The following is a 15,587-nucleotide window of genomic DNA, read 5'->3' on the forward strand; positions in this document are numbered from 1 at the left end:
TCCATCATAAACATGCAGCATAAAAACCCTGTGCATGCTTTCATTAGCGATAATTATTCAGACTGCATTGTGCAGATTGGGCCACACAGAGCACATCTTGAACTGTGTGGTGCTGGCCACACAAGCCACAGCAATGGCTGTGACATTCATCAAAAGACAGTACCTAACATGTCAAGCACCCCTGATCACATGTCAATCTCAGCCCACAACATACACATACACAAGTGAACAATTTCTAAAATACAAAGCAGGGGGAACATTGATAACGACTGTGGGCCTTATTTATGAAGGCCTTGCGCCGCCGATGCGCCACTTTTGAAATGGGAAAAAGTGACGCACCGGCGGCGCAAGGCCTTTATAAATAAGGCCCTATGTATATTACATTTGGATGTTGCATGATAGTGCATTAACAGTGTTTCTCTCTCACACCCACAGGGGAACGTGTGGAAACTACCCCCAACCAGGGGGGAGAAGGATCCCAGACCCAGGCTCAGCACGGTAGTGACACCAACGTAACTGAAGCCTCTCAACACACTGTGGATGACCCCAACCAACCAGGCTCCTCCGGATCCCAAACCCCTGCAGCAGCTGGAACAGATACATCTGTGCCAACCACCACACCCATTCCCGCCACATCCCAGCAGACAGCTCGGAGCCCTGCCCATAATACACAACAGAGCCTGTCTGACAATGAGGGACATCGTTCGCCGGGCACCCATGAGGTGGCAGACGACACCTCTACTGCCAGCACTCATGGGTCCCGTCGACATGATGTGCCCACAAGCGTCGGACCGGCTCGTGTGGGCAGGGGTGATGGGAGTGACGCTAGGCGGAGGCGAGAACCTGACCAGCCAGCTGCAGGGCCCGGTATGTCCGAACTCCGAGACATCATGGATGAATACAGGCGGGACACCAGGGAGTTCAGCCTGGTAGTGGAGGCCCTCAACAAAATGACAGAACAGCAGGCCCAGCTACATGCCAGTCAAGAACGACGCCAGGGATGGATGGAGGCAAGACTGGATGAGCTTGTGACGGTGCATCGGGAAATTAACCAATCGCTCCGTCTGATTGCTGTCAACATGCAGCACCCTACCTGTGTCACGAGGCCAGAAACATCTAGGCAAAGACCAACAACAGGCACAGGGAGGGAGGAGGAGGCGGAATTGTCAGACGGAGATTCCCATGCATCGCCAAGGCCTGCACGTGAGGGTCCCCCAAGGAAGGTTGGTCGTCCACGGTCAAGACGTTGAGAGGCATAAGGCCATGAACAGCTCCCAGGTCACCTGGTCTGGCATCTTGCCTTTGTGTGCAACAGCATCACCCTATTGACTTTCACACTCTCCCACATGGACTTGCTGGTCGCAGTGTGCCCAATGATGCCAAGCACTGTGGCCTGGACTCTGTTGACTCATACTGTAAGGCATCACATCTCCCGCTGTGAACTTTGGATTCCCCCCTTCTTGTACAGCACCTACTCACGTTACACGCACAAGAGTAAAAAATAAATCGCACTTGCACTAAAAGCATTGATGTATTTGTATGTACTCAGATTCTAATACATTTGTGAGGTGAAATGTCTTCAAATGCCACAGTCTCCTGCAAACTATTGCCATCTATACACATGGATTTTAGTTCGGCAGTGGAAATACATAGGTCACAAGATAGCCTAAATTACATACATGGATAGCAATACTCACCTGTGATGGTTACTAACTGCAGAAGATGGGGTTTGCTTGAAATACTGCAATGACAGACAGTCATACAACAGTGTGTGAGGTGTCAAGTGCATGGCAAATATGCTAGGTGTCCACGGAGGGAGCACCAGGATCAGTGTAATGAGGTATGAGAACTATCAGCCACATGCTGTTGTACTGTGGATGTGAAGATTGATAGCCTGACCGAGGGTGCCAACAGGGACTCTGGGCAATAGGGTGTTAGATGTTAGACATCCATATCATTTATTTAGCCTTGGTTTGTGGAGTGCTGACTGAGTGTGGCTGAGGAGTATGAAGGTGAACCTGCATTTGACTGTGGGACCATTGTAGGTATCTTAGGCGGAATGGTCATGTGGCAGCAGCAGGGGATGTTGAGGATGAGGTGTGTGCATGCACCCTGCATTTCCACAAGTACTCCGTAAGTCACGTTCTTGTTCCTGTGTAGAGGTAGTTGCTGTAGTAAGGCTGGCTGGTGTTGAGGACGGTAACCAGGCTGAACACCACCTTGCCAACAGACATCACCATAGAGATACCTGAAGGAAATGACAAATCCCACTAACACCACACCGACAGAGTGGTAGGAGGAATTCCCATCATCCACATTAATAATCCCAGAGTCACTACCAACAACAACGACACCCTCCACATCGCCTAAAACATGCATTTACTGATCCACACAAACAACACCCTCTGATGAACACTCATCTACAGACCACCTGAAGTCCAAACACTATTCACCAACTCCATCGCTCACCTCATCAGCACGCATGCCCTCGCCTACACGGACTACATCTTCCTTGGGGAAATTTACTGTCACCGTAATTACAACTATGGCGTAAACTCCACCGCCCTGATGGACAACCTTGCCAGCCTTGGATTACAACAACAAGTGACAACCCACACACACAACGCTAGACACACACAGGACCCCATCTTTGCAGAAACTCCACACATCTCATCCAACAACAACACTTCACAACACTGGAGAGACCACAGAAGCCTACACTTCACCTTCAGGAAACCAAACACAATCCCCCTGCACACAGACCAAGCCACGCAGCTGCTGGTGCAAGCTCAACAAGGACTAACTGACATCCACCCTTACCCTGGGCCTACAAGCCTACACCACCAACCCCCACACCGCTGCCATCTTCCTCAAACAGTGGATCACCGACTGCGCAGACACCTTCATCCCAATCAAGTCCTCTGCCACCTAACACAACAACCACATTGCCACATGGTTCACCAAAGATCCCCGGACCACCTCTTGTAAGCTGTAGAGGAGCACACACTGCAAACAATCACCAAAAAGCTGCAACGTACACCTGAGTGCCCCCCGCATACACCACCAACACTTCATGACCGACAACAGGACACCCAACAAGGACCGACTAGACACCAACGCACACACCAGCAAATAGCACATCAACATTGCTAATCAACTCTCTAAAGCGAAATATAGCGCCAACAACATTCCACCATCACAAGACCTGTGTGACTCACTGGTCAACTCCGCTCACGGTAAAATCAACCACATCCACAAAAGATTCCACTCCACCAGCCCCATATCCACAAAACACCCACAAAATTGACCTTATTGGATGCTACAACGTCCGCACTGAAGACACCATCATGAGCAAGGACTACATTCACTCTGGATCCCCATCTGTTCCCATGAGGCACAGGGTCAGAGCTGATTTGCATATAGCCAGTGTCTAACCCAGGGTGGTGTGGAGTGCAAAAAAACGATGGATTTAGGCTCAGATCCTTGTACTGGGGTGAATGTATGACATTGTTATACATTCTGTCCATCAACTGTGTTTTTTGCCCCATCTGACCTATGGCATATCCACTTTTCCTAACAAGCCAGATAAGCAATATCACCACTTCTCTGCAAAAATATCCTACTTCTCCTTCAAGACAGCAACCTTCACAGAGAGTTTTGACAAGGGTGTGTTCGTTGCCTTACTGAATAAACCTAAGGTGGACCACAAATACATCTCGAAATTCATGCACATCTCCCTGCTCCCCTTCCCAGAACAAGTCATGTTGAATATAATCAACAGACAGCTGACCCTTAACCTCAAAGACAAAAACATCATAGAACCAACACAGTCTGGATCCTACATCAACCAGAGCACGGACCCCGCCCTCATAGCCAACACCAACAACATCTGCATCCTCATGGACAAAGGAGAAACAGACGCCCACATCCATCAGGACCTATCAGCAGACTTCCACACGGTCGCCCACGGCACCCTAACTGTACACATCCATGACGCAGGAAGCAAAGCGAGTGCCCTGGCTGGCCCACATCCTTTCCCACCGGCACAACCTCGGGCATCTGCCTCCCACAGTACTGTTCCAATACAACTGACACCATCCACAGCGTCACACAGGGATCATCCCACAGCCCAACTGACTTAATTATCCACATGGCCCAACTCACCCATGTGGCACAACAACCGAGCCTCAATATCATCTACTCTACCAATTACACCCATTTGATCATATCCCTCACCAAGGACCAACACACACTGGCAACGTCTACCTCCACAGAGGAATCATGGCTGTAGCAAAATGGAGTAAGGACAGCAGGTTGATGCAGAATCCTGAAAATTCTGAAGAACACATCCTCGGCCCAACCATCTCAGCCTGTGACGACTCCTGGTGGCCAACATCGCTAGGAACAGCACCATAAGCCACCAAACACGCACACTACCTGTGGGCCATCCTGGACTACTCACTCCCCATGACCAAGCAGGACTATGCCATCTCTGCTTTCAGCTTCAACACCCTCTGAATGGGCCGCAGGATCTTATAATGGATCAGCTCTAATATACAAAATACTGTCACCCTGCACCTCTCCAACAGCTGACTTGAGTAAGTGAACGCCATCTACGTAGCTAAAACAACCACACTCCTGAGCCTGATGCAACGCATCTGGAACACATCGGCACGTCTGATCCTTATTTACCACAACCCGGCCACATCACACAACACCCCAGAGCCCTGCACTGGCTCCCTGTCAACAACAGAATAAGCTTCAAAAGCCACATCCACGCACACAAATCTCTACACCACGCAGGACCAGCATACCACAACCACAGACTCACCTTCTACACACCCACCCGCAGCCTCTGCTCTACCAACCATGCTCTCGCCACTGTCCCTCACATCCGGAATAACACGGACAGTGACAGATTAATCTCCTACCTCGACTCCAAGACCTGGTACACCCTCCCTACAAATCAACTACAGAACCAGGACCTGCTGCCCTTCACAATAATTCTCAAGGCCAGTGTGTTTAGATCAGTACCAGCACCCCCCAGCGCATTGAGACCGTCACGGGTAGGTAGTGCATCAAACTAATGAATCAACTGATTGTAGATGGCTTCGGCAAAATCTGTGTGTAGTGTAGAACAGCTGTAGATGATAGTTACAATTATGCTGGTCAGGATGCTGGTGTGAAACAGGCTGTGCAGATGTTTGACAATGCAGAGTGTGTCCATGGTGTTGGATGTGACTCAGAGGGTTTAGGCCGTTAAGTCTGACCAATCATAATCCTGGATTGGGTGTGTGATCCCTGTGGGATTTGGACAATCCGTCTGTGATCTCCCGGCATTAGTGGTGTTCTCAGGTTGCGTACTACCATGTTACAGCATTAGAGACGATGTGTGGTGGTGTTGTGTCAATGAGGTAATACACCACAATGGGGGTGCTGCTGGAAGTAGTGTGTGTGCAGTACGAGGCACATGACCTGGTTGTACGTACACGCACTGTTAAGTGTGTCTGCGTCGAGTTGTCAGTATGAGTTGCACACACAGCCTGAGAGCCTGTCATGGGTGTGTTCGTGGTAGCGTGTTACCAGGTGGATGATTGTCAGCTGTTCACTGTGTGGAGGTTGTCTGGGACAGGAGTCTGTTGTGTCACATGTGTAATTAAATACAAAGGAGTCTAAGTGGATACCATTGGCAAATGCCGCACCCCATTCAGATACTGTTCAACAACAAAATGGTCAAACCCAACTCTCAACAAATTCCTTACAACCAATGGCAGAGTTACATGGCTAATCTAAAATACTGCCTCAGAGGTGTACCTTTACACTAATCCATAGGGTCATGTCGTGTTTTATGTTTACATAAAATTGACACCAAGGTCTGATCCCACTCACTAAATTAAAAATGAAGAGAGCTAAGAGAGAGTGCCTCACGGTAGCAACACCCGAGGGGGTTCCTGACAGACAATTGCCAGTTTACCCACTTCTCATCATCGGCCACTGTGTCGTCGTCTGAGTAAAGAACAAAGAGGTAAATACAAACAGTGATTCACTAACTAATAATAATATGGTGATAAAATAATCAACCACTATGTCCCCTCATGGTAATTATGGTGAAATTCATGTGTGTGTGCACCTGGTACCCCTATGAGAGCCAAGGACAATCGACCACCACTATTGAAAAGGGGAGGGGCTTGCTAGCTAAACAACTTCCTACTGATGCGGTCACATGTGTCATCAAATGAGCTGAGTGTCTAGCAGTGTGCATGTTGCAGGTGCTGACGGACCTGCCTTTGTCATGGCAGTTGTGCAACAGTGGCACAGACAAGATGCGGCATGCTCCAATGATGGAAGGATGGATGTATGGATGAGTATCTCATAGGTGTGTGTGGCTTGATTGGGGCATGCGGTGCAGCGTTGTGGCTGTGGATGCTGTAGCCGGGAGGAGTGAACACATGAGGGCAGAAGGGGCGATTGAACATGCCAAACAGCCACACAACCCAAGGATTCTTGCTAGGCAAAAATTGACATGTGTATGTGAGCCTGGAGTGGCTGGTTACCCATGGGTCAGTCCCAGCAAATGTGTGAACATTGAATAAACATCACGGCCACAGGACCAGTCACCATAATGCCAAGCAGGGCACACGACACACTGCGTCAGCAGCAGTAGCCTGCACGTTGTGTGTATCAAGCAACAGAACACATACACAACCATGTACATCATGCACAATATGGTCCATTAGCCATTATGAACAGCATGCTTGTTGTCAGTATACACATAACCACATATGATCAATCACTGTAAAGAATGAAATATTGAATGCATGCAGTCTGGAAAGATACTGGCGGTGACAGAAATGAGGCACAATGTACAGTGTGAAACACAGTTCCTACACAATGGTATGAACTTACTTGCAAGGCCATGCTGCATCAGCCAATTTACATGGCCAGTGGCATTGCTCAAACAACTATAACACTCATGCAATGATGTTACCTGTAATGCTGTTGATACACTCTCCACACAACTGCCAGGGACTGTCCGTACCTGTGACCATCAGAGTAATGTGATGCTGGAAGGTTTCCATCGCCCAATATCCCCTTGGTCTGACTACTAATGACAGACACATTAGGGCGATCAGGCGAGGGAAGGTGAGGATGGGAACTGCAGGGAGGGAGATCTGAAAAAAGCAAAACATGCATGAGGATTCCATACTTTCAGTTACAGATTCTCAGATTATCTTGGCGCCTACACTGTACCACTCACACCTGTGTACTGTAACCACTGCCACTGTGTCTTATTAGTGATCACAGATCTTGCAATGAGCCAAGATCAGATCCTTCAACAGGGACACATGAGAGTTGGTAGGGGTTGTCACCAAAATGGAGCATGTATGACGCTCACTAGGCTGCTACAATGCAATGAGATCCATGCAGTCATGAACGACGTCAAAGTGTATGATTGATGCTCACGATCTCAGTAATTGTGACGTATAGCAGTGCAAATGACACAAAGCCAACTATACGTACTCAGCCCTGTGAATAAGTGAGGGTCATGAAGGGAAAGTTGACATCACCCGCAAAAGCCGTAAGCAGCTCCTCAAATGAGGAAGGAAATAACCTAAACAACATGAAGCCCCATAGGGGCCACTCATTACCTCTTGCAACTGTGCCTTACTATGCTAGACAGGACAAGCATGTGTAAACAAACTCAACTGTGAGTACATAGGCACAATGCTAAAAGATACAACCCTACCGTGACCAGGATATGCTGCATGGCAGAAGAGATTTCAGACATTTACCTCAACGGACTGTTCCAATGTAAGTGTGAACATTAGCTCCAGGCCAACGTTGTGATTGTCACAGCGTACCTTCACAAGATTCCAGTTGTTTCCGTCTTGAAGATGCTTAGTCCCAATCGCTCTAAGATCCGACCAGCGTGACAAGGTAGGAAAGCACTTGCCACTACCAGTTAGGTCCCAAAGGGAAGGGGAAGTGGAAGAGAAACAAACAAAGAAACACAGGATCTCTTCTAGAGAGGTCTGGCGTCTGTTTCTATTGAAGTATTCTGGGCTGCTAGTCGTTCTTTCACAACACTTGAGATATCTAGAACAATAACAGTTAAATCACTAACCATTCTACCTTTGACTATAATTCCTTCAGACTTTTACATACAGGATTATACATACCGACGCAAATGTCAGCCCATTCCTATACTTCTTGGCAAGGATGTTAAGCACTGTGATATAATGGTATTTGCACCTTTGAAAAATAAATATACCAGTTGTAACTGTATGACTTCAGAGATTAAGTATGACTTCATAGATTAAACCAGGTGTTCTCAAACGGTTATTGTGTTAGTACAACTTATTAATCAACCTTCAAGAAACTCTCTTACCTTGCTTGTTTTTTCTAGTGTCGTAATTGGGAGTCTGTAAAATATATAAACAAAACAAGACAGAACCTACAATTCCGTATACATTTACAACCTCAGGAATTGTTATCACTGGTAATGTACTTTTGTGCAGTTACTAATCACTGCTAAGAATACTGTCAACATACAATTATAATGACTGTCAATTGTCAATTACAATGTCAATTACAAGCACTGCTCACAAATTGCCCACATTGCTATCTTCAGATCAGATCTGATGCAATTATTAACTTTACTCCAGAATTGTCATTTAAATAGGTTCAAAAAGAAAAGCTTCTCCACTTGTTCGATTTGCATTTGTCAAGGTTTGTTTGTTTAAAGCTCTGTTCAATTGCGCTATGATTTCGCTTCCTTACTGTCTCCTTAGATGCAGGTACCGGAAACGATCTCCGCCTAGGCCTGAATCACTGTAGGACAAGGTCCGGTCCGAAAAGCGCTCCGTCGGAAAACCGGAAGTTCGGGAAGAAACTAGAAGCGCCACTGAAGACTCCTCTTCTCTTCGTGTCGCCGCTGAAGGGAACGATGGGCCAGAAGGGAAACAGGTAAGAAGGGACAGGGAACCAAGAGAAGAGCCACAAGGAAAAGCTGGAACTCCGCTGGAACACTCGTGAAGGACGCAGAAGTCTTCAAGCAAAGCGTCTTTCACGAGTCAGGCAGGGGTTTTTATAGATGTCCCGGCACGCTTGGAAACGTGAGGTTTGCACGTGTGACAAACGAACGGTTTGGGCAGGGCTTCCACGTGTTGCCAGATAGGAACCATGACGTTTGGAATTTAGACAACAAGCTTTGGTAGCACAATATTCCCAAAGCAACAAGCATTGTCAAATGTCAGTATACAGTTCAACCATACAACGTTGTACTAGAAATGGTACAAAAAACAATGAAAGCAACACAAGACAAGTTTCCTACAGAGCTATCATGATCTAACCCTACTATTCCTAACAGTTCCCCCCCCCCAAAGGTCTTCTAACCGGTTGTGGTTTACTTGGGTGAAGGGCATGAAATGAACGAACCAATCTTGGCGCATGGACATTATTCTCAGGTTCCCAAGATCTTTCTGATACATCATAACCTTTCCAGTCAACAAGATAGTATAAACGGCCATGGATACGTTTTGAATCAATAATTTTCCTGACTTCATATTCTTCATGGTCCCCAACTATAATTGGAGGAGGTGGATCATCGGGTCGAGTGTTGGGTTGCACTGGTTTAATGAGAGACACATGAAATACTGGATGAATTTTGTAATCAGAAGGTAAAATCAGTCTAATGGAAACTGGATTAAGGACTTTATCAATGGGAAACGGACCAATGAATCTAGGTTTCAATTTTTTAGGTCCCTCAATCTGGATATTCTTTGTGGATAACCAAACCAGATCTCCTGGACAATACGTAGGGGCTGGGATTCTATGTTTATCAGCATATCTTTTCATAGTGTCTTTTTGTTTAGTCAGTGTTTTCTTTACACTTTCTTGAAATTTACGTAAACTTTCTAATCTTTCTGACACCAAAGGCATGTCATTTGTCTTTTCTGAGAATAGAATAGGTAATGTGCGAGGATGCTGACCGGTGAGAAAATAAAATGGAGAGCATCCCAAAGCAGAGTGTTTTGTATTATTATAAGTAAATTCAGCTAGTGGTAGTGCTTCAACCCAATCTGAAGTCAAAGTTGTAGTCAAGCATCGTAAACTCTGTTCTAGATATTGATTTAATTTTTCCGTTTGACCATCCGTTTGGGGATGAAAGGCCGAAGACAAAGCTATTTCCATACCTAACTGTTTGCTGAAGTGTTTCCAAAACTTTGATAAAAATTGCGGGCCCCTGTCTGACACAATTTTTTCCGGTAACCCATGGAGTTTAACAAGGTTAGCCAAAAATATTTCACTGAATTCGGCAGCTGAAGGAAGTTTTGGTAAGGGAATAAAATGTCCCATTTTTGACAAAAAATCCACTACCACTAAAATAGTTGTCATACCATGTGATTTAGGTAGATCAGTGACAAAGTCTAAGCTAATTGTATGCCAAGCAGTTGAAGGAATCTCCATAGGTTGTAATAATCCCATTGGAGGAGAATGGGATGATTTCTGCCTTGCACATACTGGACAGGTCTGAATGTATTGATGTATGTCTGTCCTCATTCCATTCCACCAAAAATGTCTTTGGCATAGTTCTAAGGTTTTATTTTCTCCTGGATGGGCCACTAATGCTAGGTCGTGATTCCATTTTATAACTTGATCTCTTAGTGTATCAGTAGGAATGAAAATTTTTCCTTTATGATAAAATATTCCATCAGAAACTGAGGTATGTTTCTTGGAAAGCCAATTTTCCCGATTTAAATCTTTACTTTGTTCTCTTAGGACAGTTAAGAAGTCAATAGTAGTGATTTCAGCACAAACTTTCTCTTCAGGAATTATACTCTGTAATTCTGAACTTTGTTCCTTGTCTCTATTACAAACCAGACGTGAAAGTGTATCTGATAGTAATTGTTTAACTCCAGGACGATATGTAATTAAAAAATCAAATTCGCTAAAGAATTGTAGCCAACGCTTCTGTCTTGGAGTAAAAGCTTTAACAGTGGAATAAAACTGCAAATTTTTATGGTCTGAGAAGATTGTAATTGTATGTTTTGCTCCAAGAAGATGATGTCTCCATTCTTGGAACACCGCTTTAATTGCCAAAAGCTCACGCTCAGCAATTGTGTAATTTTGCTCAGCAGGTAGGAGTTTTCTTGAGTAAAAAGCTATTGGGTGAAAACTTCCTGTTTCCACATCCTTCTGTAATAAGACTCCACCTATATCTGATTGAGAAGCATCCGCTTCTACAAAGAATGGTCGATCCGGATCAGGATGCTTTAAAATTGGTGCTGAAGTAAACGCCTTTTTCAAAGTATTGAAAGCTGAATCTGCGTCTGAATTCCAGACAAATTTCTTACCTTTTTGTAAGAGTTGTGTAATTGGTACCACAATGTCAGAAAATTTTGAGGTAAATCTCCTATAAAAATTAGCAAATCCTAAAATTCTTTGTACTTCTTTTATAGAGGTAGGAGCAGGCCAATTTAAAATTGCTTCCACCTTTTTGGATCCATTACGATTCCTTCGGGAGACAGCCAATATCCAAGGAATTCTACCTTAGAGGTATGGAACACGCATTTTTCAAATTTGACAAACAAGGAATTGTCTCTGAGTTTTTGCAAAACGGATCTGACATGTCCAACGTGTTCTTCAGGATTTTTTGAATATATCAAAATGTCATCAATATATACAATAACGCAGATATCCAATAGGTCATGCAATACTTCATTAATAAAGTATTGAAATGCAGCTGGTGCATTGCATAGACCAAAAGGCATTACTGTATACTCGAATAAGCCAAATTTTGTGCGAAAAGCAGTTTTCCATTCGTCACCCTCTTTTATACGAATCAAATGGTATGCTCCTCGCAGGTCTAACTTAGTATAAATACTTGACCCTTTTACTTGGTTTAAAAGCACCGGAATCAGAGGAAGAGGGTAACGGATCTTAATTGTGGCTTTATTTACTGCGCGATAGTCGATGCATGCTCTAAGATCACCTGACTTTTTGGCTACGAAAAACAAAGGAGACGAGACAGGAGAAGTAGAATGACGAATAAAACCTATCTCCAATAACTCGTCTAAATAGGTTCTCAAATACTGGTTTTCAGGTTCTGTCAAAGCGTATATACAGCTGCAGGGTAAGATAGCGCCTGGTATTAAGTCTATCCTGCAATCGTATACCCTGTGGGGAGGTAATTTAGTAGCCTTCACAGGATCAAAAACATTAGAAAAATCTTTATACTCCTTTGGAAGATCTATGGCATTAGACTGTATAGTTGCACAAGTAAGTGGCATGGTTGAATTTGTAGTCTCTTGATAACAATATTCTTTACAATGCACTGAGTCTAAGGTCACTGTGCGTTTGACCCAATCAATTTTTGGATTGTGGAGCTCTAACCACGGTATTCCTAGAATAACCCCAAAAGCTGGGGTGTCGATGAGGTCAAATGTGGTATGTTCTGTATGACCATTTTCCAATACTAGAATCAAAGGTGTTGTATGAAATCTAATCAGACCTGAAGAGAGAGCTGAGCCATCTACTGCCCGTACAGGTTCTGGTTCTTTCTTGGGAACTTGAGTTAGGCGTAATTTTCTAGCAAATTCTAAATCAAAAAAGTTACCCGTAGCTCCTGAATCAATAAGTACGGGTATACTATGTCTCTGATGAGTAGACAAAATCAAAATCATTCTAATTGTAAAATGTCTAGGTATGTAATTTCTGGTACAAGTTGCATAGTGAGAGATCTTCTGACTAATTTCTCTCGAGAAACCGATCTCTTCGTTTCTCGAGACGTCTAGTTTTCCGACTCTAGGGTAGGATTTTGTGTTAATACCATAACCTTCTTTTTGATTGGTCTAATTGGACAGTCTTTGGCAAAATGACCTGATTTTCCACAGTATAAACACAAATTATTCTTTCGCCTCCTATCCTTTTCTTCCTGCGTTAAGGGTCCCTTGATTCCACCTATCTGCATTGGTTCTACCTGAGGATTTTTATCTTCATTGGTCTTTCTTTCTGTCCTAAAATGGAGATTTCTAAAATCAGTTCGAGGCTTTTCATTTCTTCTCTCACCTAATTTATGGTCTAATTTAACTACCAAATCTTGGAATTCTGCGAAATCATCAGGCAAGTTGACAATATGGGCCAGAGAATCCTTTAATTCTTCTCTAAGGCCTCGATAATATAAAGACACCCTCTTATTCTCAGGCCATTGAGTTTCGGCTAGCAATCTATTAAAAGTGGTTACATATGAAATCAAATCTTTAGAACCCTGACGTAAGTTTATTAACTCATTGTCTGAAGCCTGCAAGAAAACATGTTTTGAAAACAAACTGGACATGGCAGTTTTAAAATTAGTCAGATTATGTATTAGTGGATCATCCCTGTCAACTAAAGGCATGGCCCAATTAGCTGCCACTCCTCCCAGATAAGAAATAATAAATGCCACCTTGGTAGTATCAGTGGTAAATATCTGAGGCTTACACAAAAAGTGTAGATGACACTGACTCATGAAAGTATTGAATGAATTACTATCTCCAAGGAACCTTTCAGGATTCGCTAAAGGGACTGGACTTGGTGAAACTACCGTTAGTTGGACTGGTTGGCTTTGAGTAAGTCCAGGGGTAGTTTGATGCTGAAAACCCAGAACCCCGAACTTAGGTGAAGTAAAACCAAATTTAGGTGGTGTTAGAACAGGTCGACCATCTGTATTCTTTTCTCGCCAAGACGTAAAACTAGTTCTGGAATCATCTAACTCTTGACGAAGTGATTGGTTTTCCAACCGTAAATCCTGAACTTCGTCGTTCATTTTACGTACAATTTCTATAATTTCTGAAACATCCAGTTTTGAAAGATCCATAATTAAACACCTTCAAGAGGAAACAAAGGAAGGTTTGTTTTTGGCTTTGCTTTCTGTCACAGCGTACCTTCACAAGATTCCAGTTGTTTCCGTCTTGAAGATGCTTAGTCCCAATCGCTCTAAGATCCAACCAGCGTGACAAGGTAGGAAAGCACTTGCCACTACCAGTTAGGTCCCAAAGGGAAGGGGAAGTGGAAGAGAAACAAACAAAGAAACACAGGATCTCTTCTAGAGAGGTCTGGCGTCTGTTTCTATTAAAGTATTCTGGGCTGCTAGTCGTTCTTTCACAACACTTGAGATATCTAGAACAATAACAGTTAAATCACTAACCATTCTACCTTTGACTATAATTCCTTCAGACTTTTACATACAGGATTATACATACCGACGCAAATGTCAGCCCATTCCTATACTTCTTGGCAAGGATGTTAAGCACTGTGATATAATGGTATTTGCACCTTTGAAAAATAAATATACCAGTTGTAACTGTATGACTTCAGAGATTAAGTATGACTTCATAGATTAAACCAGGTGTTCTCAAACGGTTATTGTGTTAGTACAACTTATTAATCAACCTTCAAGAAACTCTCTTACCTTGCTTGTTTTTTCTAGTGTCGTAATTGGGAGTCTGTAAAATATATAAACAAAACAAGACAGAACCTACAATTCCTTATACATTTACAACCTCAGGAATTGTTATCACTGGTAATGTACTTTTGTGCAGTTACTAAGCACTGCTAAGAATACTGTCAACATACAATTATAATGACTGTCAATTGTCAATTACAATGTCAATTACAAGCACTGCTCACAAATTGCCCACATTGCTATCTTCAGATCAGATCTGATGCAATTATTAACTTTACTCCAGAATTGTCATTTAAATAGGTTCAAAAAGAAAAGCTTCTCCACTTGTTCGATTTGCATTTGTCAAGGTTTGTTTGTTTAAAGCTCTGTTCAATTGCGCTATGATTTCGCTTCCTTACTGTCTCCTTAGATGCAGGTACCGGAAACGATCTCCGCCGAGGCCGGAATCACTGTAGGACAAGGTCCGGTCCGAAAAGCGCTCCGTCGGAAAACCGGAAGTTCGGGAAGAAACTAGAAGCGCCACTGAAGACTCCTCTTCTATTCGTGTCGCCGCTGAAGGGAACGATGGGCCAGAAGGGAAACAGGTAAGAAGGGACAGGGAACCAAGAGAAGGGCCACAAGGAAAAGCTGGAACTCCGCTGGAACACTCGTGAAGGACGCAGAAGTCTTCAAGCAAAGCGTCTTTCACGAGTCAGGCAGGGGTTTTTATAGATGTCCCGGCACGCTTGGAAACGTGAGGTTTGCACGTGTGACAAACGAACGGTTTGGGCAGGGCTTCCACGTGTTGCCAGATAGGAACCATGACGTTTGCAATTTAGACAACAAGCTTTGGTAGCACAATATTCCCAAAGCAACAAGCATTGTCAAATGTCAGTATACAGTTCAACTGTAGTGTAGTTCCTATTATCCCAATAGGCTCTGCGCATTGGAATAATATCTTCAATAGTATAGACCTAGGGCAGAGGTTAACTAGGTCTTCTACTGACGATATTAGACTTAAAGTTTTTGGTTTTGCCAGCTAGCTCAGAGTTCACTAGAAACATTCTCGAATAGACAAGGAGGAGTTTAACTTCCCTGGATAGACAAGAAGGGATTTAGTTTCTGACAACCATAGAACATGACAACTTTGCTCTCCCCCAAT

The sequence above is a fragment of the Lissotriton helveticus genome, chromosome 2_1 (assembly GCF_964261635.1).
Source record: "Lissotriton helveticus chromosome 2_1, aLisHel1.1, whole genome shotgun sequence".
NCBI classification, from domain to species: Eukaryota; Metazoa; Chordata; class Amphibia; order Caudata; family Salamandridae; genus Lissotriton; species Lissotriton helveticus.